This window comes from Schistocerca serialis, chromosome 6 (assembly GCF_023864345.2).
Source record: "Schistocerca serialis cubense isolate TAMUIC-IGC-003099 chromosome 6, iqSchSeri2.2, whole genome shotgun sequence".
NCBI lineage: Eukaryota > Metazoa > Arthropoda > Insecta > Orthoptera > Acrididae > Schistocerca > Schistocerca serialis.
The window spans coordinates 689,760,723-689,773,255 of record NC_064643.1 but is presented as its reverse complement, the minus strand read 5'-3'; positions in this window follow the sequence as shown (position 1 = coordinate 689,773,255).

Here is a 12,533-nt window from a genome sequence, read left to right as displayed (position 1 = left end):
AAAATGATTAACTCTTGTCAGGAATGGCAGAATTGTTTTTGTAACATATTTGAGAACTTTGTTATTGCCTTTGTCTTTGTTTGTATTATGGGAACATGAGTTTTGGTGTATGCAAACAGATCTTTTGGACTTAAAATGGGATTGTTAAATGAACACTTGCACTTGTAGCTAACATCTAATAGTACCACCAAATCACATGCATTTCTGCCATGACTGTTGTTGTTGTGGTCTTCAGTCCTGAGACTGGTTTGATGCAGCTCTCCATGCTACTCTATCCTGTGCAAGCTTTTTCATCTCCCAGTACCTACTGCAACCTACATCCTTCTGAATCTGCTTAGTGTATTCATCTCTTGGTCTCCCTCTACGATTTTTACCCTCCACACTGCCCTCCAATACTAAATTGGTGATCCCTTGATGCCTCAGAATATGTCCTACCAACCGATCCCTTCTTCTCGTCAAGTTGTATCACAAACTTCTCTTCTCCCCAATCCTACTCAATACCTCCTCATTAATTATGTGATCTACTCATCTAATCTTCAGCATTCTTCCATACAAATACTTTCAGAAACGACGTCCTGACACTTAAATCTATACTCAATGTTAACAAATTTCTCTTCTTCAGAAACGTTTTCCTTGCCATTGCCAATCTACGTTTTATATCCTCTCTACTTTGACCATCATCAGCTATTTTGCTCCCCAAATAGCAAAACACCTTTCCTTCTTTAAGTGTCTCATTTCCTAATCCAATTCCCTCAGTATCACCCGACTTAATTCGACTACATTCCATTATCCTCGTTTTGCTTTTGTTGATGTTAATCTTATACCCTCCTTTCAAGACACTGTCCATTCCGTTCAACTGCTCTTCCAAGTCCTTTGCTGTCTCTGACAGAATTACAATGTCAGTGGCAAACCTCAAAGTTTTTATTTCTTCTCCATGGATTTTAATACCTACTCTGAATTTTTCTTTTGTTTCCTTTACTGCTTGCTCAATATACAGATTGAATAACATCGGGGAGAGGCTACAACCCTGTCTCACTCCCTTCCCAATCACTGCTTCCCTTTCATGTCCCTCAACTCTTATAACTGCTATCTGGTTTCTGTACAAATTGTAAATAGCCTTTCGCTCCCTGTATTTTACCCCTGCCACCTTTAGAATTTGAAAGAGAGTATTCCAGTCAACATTGTCAAAAGCTTTCTCTAAGCCTACAAATGCTAGAAACGTAGGTTTGCCTTTCCTTAATCTTTCTTCTAAGGTAAGTCGTAAGGTCAGTATTGCCTCACGTGTGCCAGTGTTTCTACGGAATCCAAACTGATCTTCCCCGAGGTTGGCTTCTACTAGTTTTTCCATTCGTCTGTAAAGAATTCGTGTTAGTATTTTGCAGCTGTGACTTATTAAACTGATAGTTCGGTAATTTTCACATCTGTCAACACCTGCTTTCTTTGGGATTGGAATTATTATATTCTTCTTGAAGTCTGAGGGTATTTCGCCTGTCTCATACATCTTGCTCACCAGATGGTACAGTTTTGTCAGGACTGGCTCTCCCACGGCCGTCAGTAGTTCCAATGGAATGTTGTCTACTCCGGGGGACTTGTTTCGACTCAGGTCTTTCAGTGCTCTGTCAAACTCTTCACGCAGTATCGTATCTCCCATTTCATCTTCATCTACATCCTCTTCCATTTCCATAATACTGTCCTCAAGCACATCGCCCTTGTATAGACCATCTATATACTCCTTCCACCTTTCTGCTTTCGTTTCTTTGCTTAGAACTGGGTTTCCATCTGAGCTCTTGATATTCATACAAGTCGTTCTCTTATCTCCAAAGGTCTCTTTAATTTTCCTGTAGGCAGTATCTATCTTACCCCTAGAGAGATAAGCCTCTAATCCTTACATTTGTCCTCTAGCCATCCCTGCTTAGCCATTTTGCACTTCCTTTCGATCTCATTTTTGAGACGTTTGTATTCCTTTTTGCCTGCTTCATTTACTGCATTTTTATATTTTCTCCTTTCATCAATTAAATTCAATATTTCTACTGTTACCCAAGGATTTCTACTAACCATCATCTTTTTACCTACTTGATCCTCTGCTGCCTTCACTACTTCATCCCTCAAAGCTACCCATTCTTCTTCTACTGTATTTCTTTCCCCCATTTCTGTCAATTGCTCCCTTATGCTCTCCCTGAAACTCTGTACAACCTCTGGTTCTTTCAGTTTTTCCAGGTCCCATCTCCTTAAATTCCCACCTTTTTGCAGTTTCTTCAGTTTTAATCTACAGGTCATAACCAATAGATTGTGGTCCGAGTCCACATCTGCCCCTGGAAATGTCTTACAACTTAAAACCTGGTTCCTAAATCTCTGTCTTACCATTATATAATCTATCTGATATCTTTTAGTATCTCCAGGGTTCTTCCATGTATACAACCTTCTTTCATGATTCTTAAACCAAGTGTTAGCTATGATTATGTTGTGCTCTGTGCAAAATTCTACCAGGCGGCTTCCTCTTTCATTTCTTAGCCCCAATCCATATTCACCGACTATGTTTCCTTCTCTCCCTTCTCCTACTCTCTAATTCCAGTCACCCATGACTATTAAATTTTCGTCTCCCTTCACTATCTGAATAATTTCTTTTATTTCATCATACATTTCTTCAATTTCTTCGTCATCTGCAGAGCTAGTTGGCATATAAACTTGTACTACTGTAGTAGGTGTGGGCTTCGTATCTATCTTGGCCACAATAATGTGTTCACTGTGCTGTTTGTAGTAGTTTACCCGCATTCCTATTTTCCTACTCATTATTAAACCTACTCCTGCATTACCCCTATTTGATTTTGTGTTTGTAACCCTGCAGTCACCTGACCAGAAGTCTTGTTCCTCCTGCCACCAACTTCACTAATTCCCATTATATCTAACTTCAACCTATCCATTTCCTTTTTTAAATTTTCTAATCTACCTGCCCGATTAAGGGATCTGACATTCCACGCTCCGATCCGTAGAACGCCAGTTTTCTTTCTCCTGCTAACGACATCCTCTTGAGTAGTCCCCGCCCGGAGATCCGAATGGGGGACTATTTTACCTCCGGAATATTTTACCCAAGAGGACGCCATCATCATTTAACCATACAGTAAAGCTGCATGCCCTCAGGAAAAATTACAGCTGTAGTTTCCCCTTGCTTTCAGCCGTTCGCAGTACCAGCACAGCAAGGCCGTTTTGGTTATTGTTACAAGGCCAGATCAGTCAATCATGGCTGTGTGCGCCGCCTTATAGGCGGGTGGCCTTGAGCGGGACTTAGCCGCTGGGCGAGGCAGTAGGCAGCCGCGAGCTCTAGTATTACTTAGCTCGCGGCGGGCAAAAATCAAGTTTATCAGCGGAAGTGACGTACTGATAAGACGCTCGTGAATGTAGCGCTCGGCGCGCTTCCTGTTTCTGCATCAGTCGACTGCAGGCAGCAGCACGCAGCACACAGCCATGCCTTACCGTCGTCGCAGATACACTAGGAGGAGCAGAATGCCAGTTTATAAAACTGTTTTCAGTTTTGATGAGACACCAAGCCCTGTCTCGCAACAGGAGATACTGTCTGGTCCAATAACATTTGTTGGCTGTAAAATTACTTTTTCTTGTACCACAAATGAAGTTGTTCCAGGCAATTCATGGATGACAGTTGCTTTGGTCAGAGGAAGTGAGAAGCCTTTACAAGGATTGGAAGCTTACTATGACAGAGATATTATCTGTTATAAAACATTTTCTATTGGTGTTGTTGGAAGCAGAGATTATGGTACTGCTATTGTAACAACAGACAAGCCTTTTTTATTGTATACCCGGAACAGAAGGAAGATTAATACCAATGAAAGAGTTAATTTGTGGTGTAAAATAAGTGGTACCTTGCAACTACTGATAAGGCTGCTGCCCCTCTTCAGGAACCACACATTTGTCTGGCCTCTCAACAGATACCCCTCCGTTGTGGTTGCACCTACGGTACGGCTATCTGTATCGCTGAGGCACGCAAGCCTCCCCACCAACGGCAAGGTCCATGGTTCATGGGGGGATGCTAAGTTAAGTACCTGTAATTTTTCTTGAACGCAATTCCTGCTCAATTTCTCTTGATCTTTTTTTTCATCAAACTATTACAGTCTGTGCATTCGGCAATGTCATTTATTCAGGTACATTTTGCATGGGAACATTTAGCATTTCTGACAGTGTTTGGTGGAATTTTAAGGCTAAGCAACGAGACGTAGATAGAATATATTCTGCACACCTTCCTTGTGTTCTTTTGATTACCTTAAATGAAATTCTCAAGTCATTTACAACTTTCATTAAGTTTTTCAAGGACTGTAGGTGGACAAAGTGTATATTCTGGATCTTCAATTTCACATTCATCCATCCATTCCTGACAAACCATACACAGTGTTTGGAAATTCCTGTTACAAACTTCTAGGACTTGTAGAGTGGATGAGTACATAATATTTTGAATAGGAACCCAAGTCTCGGAACATTCTGTGATGGTTTCAGTCCAGATATTTAACACGTCCATTTCTGCTTGAGAACTGAATTAAGTGTGACACAGTACAATTATTAGGTAACAATTCGAAAGGAAACATAACAGAACATCCATTTATCACTTAAGCACTTCTGTTTGTAGTAACACATAAACATTATATGTTAACATTATTCCAAAACAGAAAAGAACCCAGCATACTGTACATACAGAATGTAATGTTTAAGTATTAATGCAAACAAATGTGCTTAGGTGATAAACGGGCTTGTTTTTGTTTCTTTACATATTGTTACCTAGTACTTGTACTGTGTCACACCTAAGTCAACTCCTCAAGCAGAAGCGGATGATTTAAACATCTGAACTGAAATGTCATAGAATGGAAAAGGTATATTTCCAGACATAGATTCCTATTTAAAAGATCATGTAATCGCACCCCTCTACAAGTCCTACAAGTTTGTAATGGTAATTTCAGAACACCCTGTACAGTGTAGGAGATATAATGGCCTCATGGCATGTTATACAAAGCTTAGTACCTGTGATAAGGCCAAGAGTTTTATATTTCTTTGCCATACTTAAACAAACAACTTTCAAAGAATTCTTAATAGTCCTTTTACCATGTTTCTTAAAAGGGTCACAGAAAATTCTTTGTCTATCTTCAAATGTTCCAAAATATTGCCATTGGTCAGAACAACAAACACTGTCAGTATTTTCAAAGGAAGTTCTTAGCTCCAGCAGTTGAATATCAGCTGGGTTCATAATTGACATATCTATTAAATCATTATCTTTACTACTACTACTACTACTACTACTACTACTATTACGACCACCATTCTTCTCACATACCTCTGCTGACCGAGAGTCTATAGAAAATTTGTTATCCACAATGATTTCTAAATCAAGTGCATTTTTTGAGGCTCTAATCAGTAAAAGGTATATTACGAATAATCTGTAAGGTGGAACAAGAAATAGTTAATGATAAAGATTTAAATCTAGTACCTTGTGTGGCATGCACAGAACAACAACTACAGTACTGTTGCCAGTTCACAGCAGTCACACTTCTGTTACAAGCTAAACTCCTGTATTACTTGTGTTGCAGTGGCTTTGCACAACTGCATTGAGTATCCTAGTATGCCTACCTCCTCAATCCAAATTAAAACACTATGCCTGGGTTTCAGGTAGGATTGCCCATTTCATTTGATGCCAAGGTGCTATTCTGACACAGATGGAGAGCCTCTGCAGTGCTGTTTGAGTTTATCATAACAACACTAGGAAAGCCTCTAGGCCGATGGCATTCAAACCCATGTCCTCCAGGAGTTCACAGATAGAGCCATAGAATACCCTGAACACATAACGAATGCCATCTTAAAACACCAACACTTCTCTGACTTTTGGAAGGCAGCCAAGGTCTTGATGTTGAGGAATCCAGGGAAAGATCACTCCCTCCCGCAAAATTACTGACCAGTCAGTCTGCTGTGCTTGCTCAGCAAGTTTCTTGAGAAGATAATACTAAAACGCATCACTAGGTACTGTATTGCCAATGACACCCTAAGACCAGAGCAATTCAGCTTTAGGAATCACCACTCAACAAAACAACGACTCCTCCACATAGTCAAACATATAACACACGGCTACAACATGAACAAAGCCACAGGGGCTGTGTTGCTGGACATCGAAAAAGCTTTCGATCATCTCTGGCACAACAGCCTTATGTGCACACTAAGCAATGCTGGTTTCCCAGCGAACTTATATGTCTCATACACTCATATCTCACAAACAGACATTTCAACACTGACGTGCAGGGCAAACAATCGACACAATAGGGTATCCAAGCTGTATAGCAGGGAAGCACCTGGGGACCATCTTCTTCAACCTGTACATTAATGACTTTCCAGCAACACAAAACACGACGTTAGCCATCTATGCGGATGACACAGCCATCCTTGAACAAGATTGAAAACTGTCGAACATTAATTCATGAACACAGACAGCACGCAGAACTGCCAAGCCTTGGTTGGAGCAATGGTATATTAAAGTAAACGTCGACAAGTGCGAAGCAGTTCTGTCCACACGCAGACAGGAGGTACTGCGCAAACATCAACACTGTCGACAGGTAACACTACATGCACAGTCAATACATTTACGAAAGTCATATATCTCAGCGTCTGGCTGGATCAGAAACCTACATGGGGGGACCACATGCTATATATTGCCAACAGAGTGCATGCAAGGCTCAAACAACTCTACTCAATGCTCAACAGAAAAAGTACACTGAATTGTATGGTGCTAAGGTCCATATATATGACACTGATTAGATCTCCAATGACATACGCATCTCCTGTCTGGGGATACGCAGCTCCTACATGCCAGTGCCACCTGCAGATCATACAGAACAAAGTGCTACACATCATTAGCAACACTCCACAATACACACGCACCGTGGTTGGTTGGTTTGTGGGGGCTGAAGGGACCAGACTACAAAGGCCATCGATCCCTTTTTCCACAATCAGCAAACACCAACAAGGAACAAAAACAAGCAACAGACAGACAGACATACACAAAGACCAGTAAAGAGTAATTAAAAGCACACAGAGCGTTACAGTGGTTGGCTGACCATGGAAACAAAAAAAGGAAAAGCCGATCACCAGGAGCCACACTAAAAACCCCAACCTAAAACTGTAGGCCAAAGGCCAGACTCAATGGAAAAAAAAAACCACCCTCAGATCGAGGGATAAAAGCTCCCTGCTCGAATAAAACTCAAAACTAAGCCTGCCATCAGAGCGTCATCTATTAAAAGTGCAGGGAGCATATCAGGCAGTGCAAACGTCTGCCTGAGCGCAGTTAAAAGTGGACAGTCCAACAAAATGTGGATCACTGTTAACACTGAACCACAGCAACAGAGAGGTGGGTCCTCGTGGTGCAATAAATAACCGTGCGTCAGCCAGGTGTGGCCAACGCGTTGCAGCCGGCAGAGGACAACAGAGTCCTTGCGAGAGGCCCGCAAGGAGGAGTGCCACACACCGGTAGTCTCCTTGACGATCTGAAGTGTATTGGGTGAAGGCAGTGTGTGCCATTCATCACCTCAGGTGTTAAGGACCTTCTGCCACAAAACTGACTGGAGATCACACTCCGAAAGGCCAATCTCCAGGGCTGGTGTGCTGATAGCCTGTTTGGCCAGCATGTCAACACGTTCATTACCCAGGATGCCAACATGACCCAGGGTCCACACATAGACCATGGAGTGGCTGCAACGGGCAAGGGCATGTAGGGTCTCCTGGATAGGCATCACCAGATGAGAGCGAGGAAAACGCTGGTCAACAGCTTGTAAACCATTCAGGGAGTCACTACAGATAACGAAGGACTCACCTGAGCAGGAGCAGATATCCTATAGGGCGCGGGAGATGGCAACGAGCTCTGCAGTGAAAACACTGCAGCCATCCAGCCATGAGCATTGTTCAGGTTGTTCCCCAAGAGTAAAAGCATACCCAACTCGACCAGCGACCACTGAACCATTGGTATAGACTGTGGCAGAGCTGGGAAACGCAGGAAGGATGGAAAGAAAGCATCGGCGGAGGGCTTCAGGAGGGACTGAGTCCTTCGGTACCTGTGCCAAATCCAGCCAAAGACACACCATGGATCTTCCCAATGAATGCCGCCTTGAAACACTCGAGGAAGTATTCAAAAAACATGCCACATGACTATACAGGAACTTGAGATACTTGAACAGTCCTTTAATCCTTAATCTGGGAAACTATGATCACAACCATAGGTGAAAGCATAAGTGGCCAAAAACACTAGTAGATAGAGCATAACCACCTATGGCAAGCTGACATACACCCACAAGTGACAACATCTGCAGCTCCCTGCATATCAGCAACACTGACTGGATATGCCAGATGCTATTACAGCTGACCTAAAGGCTACAGCAGGGAAACCAACAAGCTTGCACACTAATGCACAGACAAATCGCCAACACTACTCTACACTGTGAATCCAATATGTGACATATCGGACACAAAATGATGATGAACCTAACTGTTACAAGTTTGCTGAAGCTGACCAAGAACACCAGCACCCAGCAGCAGCCACCGAGTAACACAACCGACAACGTCAAAGGTATCAACCTGCATGATACCCACTACTAACAAAACCTGCCCTTGCATGGCCTGTCACAGGCAGCAAGAAAACAGCTACTGCTCTTACAACCCGACCCAACTATTGCACAGGTTTTCTTCCCTTTGTCCTTCAAACTGCTTCCCTTCGTTCAACTTTTGACCCAATCTACCCCCAGATGAGCGCGTATTAATGGTTAACCTTAACCAGACGTACGCAAACATCGCAGTACCCACATCCTGTGAAACCTCACTTTATGGAAAACTAGCCCTTAAGCACAGATGGTAGTACACCCTTTGTGTTGGCCATCATGCCGATGTGGGCGTGGAGGGGCTCCACTTAAAAAGTGTTTAGGGGGAATACCAAATGGGATGAGGCATGAATGGGAATCTGGATTTAGAGAGGTTGCTAAGGCATCCCATGCAGTTGTGCAAAGCCACTGTGCCAGGGGGGTGACATAGTGGTTAGTGCATCTCTTAGTGAACAGGAGCAGGTTCGAATCCTGGCCTTGGTACAAATTTTCGGTCTGATATACAGTTAAAATTAAGATGGAGAAACTTGTGACTTTGATGAAAAAAACTTCCTGAAATTAAAAAGGGACTTTAGAAATGAATTCATTACATATTTGTAAGTATTTGTATGAATAATTCCAGCATTTCATACTGTAGTTGAGCCTTACATCTTTCCAACAACACCAAATTAAAATTGGTTAATAAATATAAGACTTATAGTGTTTACAAACTTATAAGCCACTTTGTCTTTTAAACACCAGTTTGAGAAAATGGCACAATTTCAAAATAGCCTCCTTACCCTACTTTCAACCAAAAAACTTTGGAAAAATTATTTCAACCACCTTTCATCATGTATACTTCATTACACCAAATTTTCGCAAACATCTGTGATATGAAAGCAACAGACACTGGGTGATTCCACATGAAATAGGCCCCATGGTAATGAACAAAGCTATAACGCTAGAATAAAAAGACCTTCACTACTAAGTCTGTCAGGGGCTCTAAATATAACTCAACATGCACCCACAAACAGCTTTTAAAATCAGCCCAGTAACATTCAAACTCTGGTGGTAAATGAAATTACAAAATTATTCTACAATAATTTCTTCTGGACAATCTATTCCATAGAAGATTACTTCATTAAACACTGGTAGCATCTGTACCACAGCACAAATTACTGTTACTCGGTTGTTAAAACTATGTTGCAATTGTAACATCAGTCAATAGTGACAATGGCTAGAATGTTCATTTTTATTTAATTTAAAGCACTGTGTTATTTAGCAGTTTGGTAATGGACAGCAAGCAACAATAAGCTCTAACAAATTGGGTACATATGGCCTGTGAACTGCTCACTCCACATCATTTCAACAGAAATCTTGTTAGTGACATATGGAACGCGAAATAACTAACTAATGTGCACTAATGGAGATAGCGCAGCAAGCACCTCACAAGAAAAGAATTCCAAGTGACAATCACAGGCTCATGTGTTGTAATACATGGCACACTAAATTACGTGGCCAACTTCACTGAACATACAAAATCCTTATCACAGAAAAAGACCATTAGCTCTCTTTCCCTTCAAGTAAATTTGTTGAGAGTTTAGGCTGCTTTTGTTCATTTTTCTTGGCATTTGATTCACCACAATGGCATCAATCATGTTATCTTTATCAGTATGATCTATATTTTCCTGTACCTATGAAATAATATACATGAGAAAATCAGAACGAAAAAGTTGTACATTCTCCCTAATATTCTGATGTCCCAGCTCTAAATTTCTAAAAATGAGGGAAGACTTTGGGCCAACAGCATTTAGTCTCTATCCACAGCTAACTTCACTAATCAAACAATAAAATCCAGTGGTAGCTATTGCTGAAAATTGTGTTCAAATTATTTGAGCTGTAATGAGTGATGAAGCAGTTCCTGATCTATCACAACTGCACCCTTTGCTTGACGTTTCTACTTTCACTGATGATCAGTGTGAAGCACAATGTATACCTAAAGTGACAGAACTGAATGCAGGAGGCACCCTCTGCAACCCTCCTACACTTGCAGCATTCTAAGTGTGCCGTGACACCAATTCTCTCCACTTCCTGCAACCTCTTCTAAAAATAACAACAATTGGATGAACAGTAAATTATTTCTATTGAAAAAACAACAATACTATGAAAAAGATAGATTGCTAGTCACTACACGTAGGAGACGGTGAGTCACACACTGGCAGAACAAAGAGACTGCTACACATTAAGCTTTTGACCAAAAGACCTCCTTCTGATATAGAGGGCAAGCGCACACGCACACACAAGCTAGGCCACTGTCTCACTGAGAGAGAGAGAGAGAGAGAGAGAGAGAGAGAGAGAGAGAGAGAGAGAGAGAGATTAATGTATAGCAGTCTTCTTGCTGGGACTATCTGCAAGTCAACAACTCCTCCATATGGTGAGTTGCGATCTATCCTTTTCATATTATTGTTATCATTTCCATCCAGGACCTACAAGTCTTTTTTACATTTAATTAATATTGAAGAATTATGTTCAACATAAGAAACTAGGAATTCTTACAGTTTATCAAACCTATCTTGAGAACATCAACAGCACATTTGTTCCATGAAAAACATTTTGTTCTGTGTACTTTGTGCCTTGTAAAGGTCAACACGATTAATAATGCCCTTACTGTTTACTGATCACAGCTTCTAAACTTCTCTCTATCTTTTATTTACTACCACGTCTCTGCAAGATTTGTACAGTGTAGTCCATAAAAGATATATAAAATATACTGACTAAACAAACACTGTTTTGGCCTTATTTCACAATTTTATTATTAATGTTATTGCACAACCTAGGTTTGCAGTTATAAGCCCATTTTAAAGTACATTACTGATTTCCAGATGGGCTTATAACTAGAAACCTACATTGGGCAATAACATTAATAATACATTTGTGAAACAAGGCCAAAAACAGTATTAGCTTAGTTCATTTACAATGTTTCACCAATAACCCACAGTTGATTCAATGACAACAAAATACACTGTTTATATGAGATGGTGGTTCACTTGTATCTCAAAAGTTTTGTTAACATTTACTCACAGATTTGTCAAACTACTTGAAACATGGGGGGAATTTTTCTGAAAGCTATACCATCGAATGTAATGGTATTCACAAACATGAGGATACAAAGAACACAATGAGAGAAGGGAGTAAATGAAAATCAATGAAATAATTTCATAATACGTAGCATATAGGCCTAATATTAATTATTCCAGAAACCACACAAAAAACTACATATTTGGAATCCCCTCAACAATGTCCTATGAGAACTTCAGACAGACCACACAGTGATTTCCACGAAAAACATCAGAGAAATTATGAAACTAAGAAAGAAAAAAGGGTTTTTTGAATTCAGTCATTGTCTCCTCCAAATCAAAGCGAAATTTATACCCAACAGACAAATCAAGAGAGCGAATATAAGTTTCAGAACAGATCACAAATGCCTACAACTAAACAAAAAAGAAGGAACAGAAAAAAATTAAGGGTATCAAGAGCAACGACGGGACAGAATTGTTAGAAAAAATTGAAGAACTGATGAAACTGTGGCAACCACTAAGAATAATGAAACACATATTGTGGAACATGACAAGTGACAGAACCAATGAAGACAGAATAAAAGCCTGGAGAAAATTTAACAGGCACACAAAATCGGAAATATGAGAAGAATTCAACAAGCTACAGACCTCTTCGAAAATAATCCATAAAGAAAAAAAGAGGTTACAAAACCAACGGTTTGAAGAAGATAGGACTTCAACAAAAACAACAAAACATTCAGAGAAAGTATGACAGGTTATCAACCCCACACTTCAAAAGTCATATTGTAACACTGGAGACAAATCCAAGAAAGAACTGAAATATTAGCATAACAGTTTGACACATTAC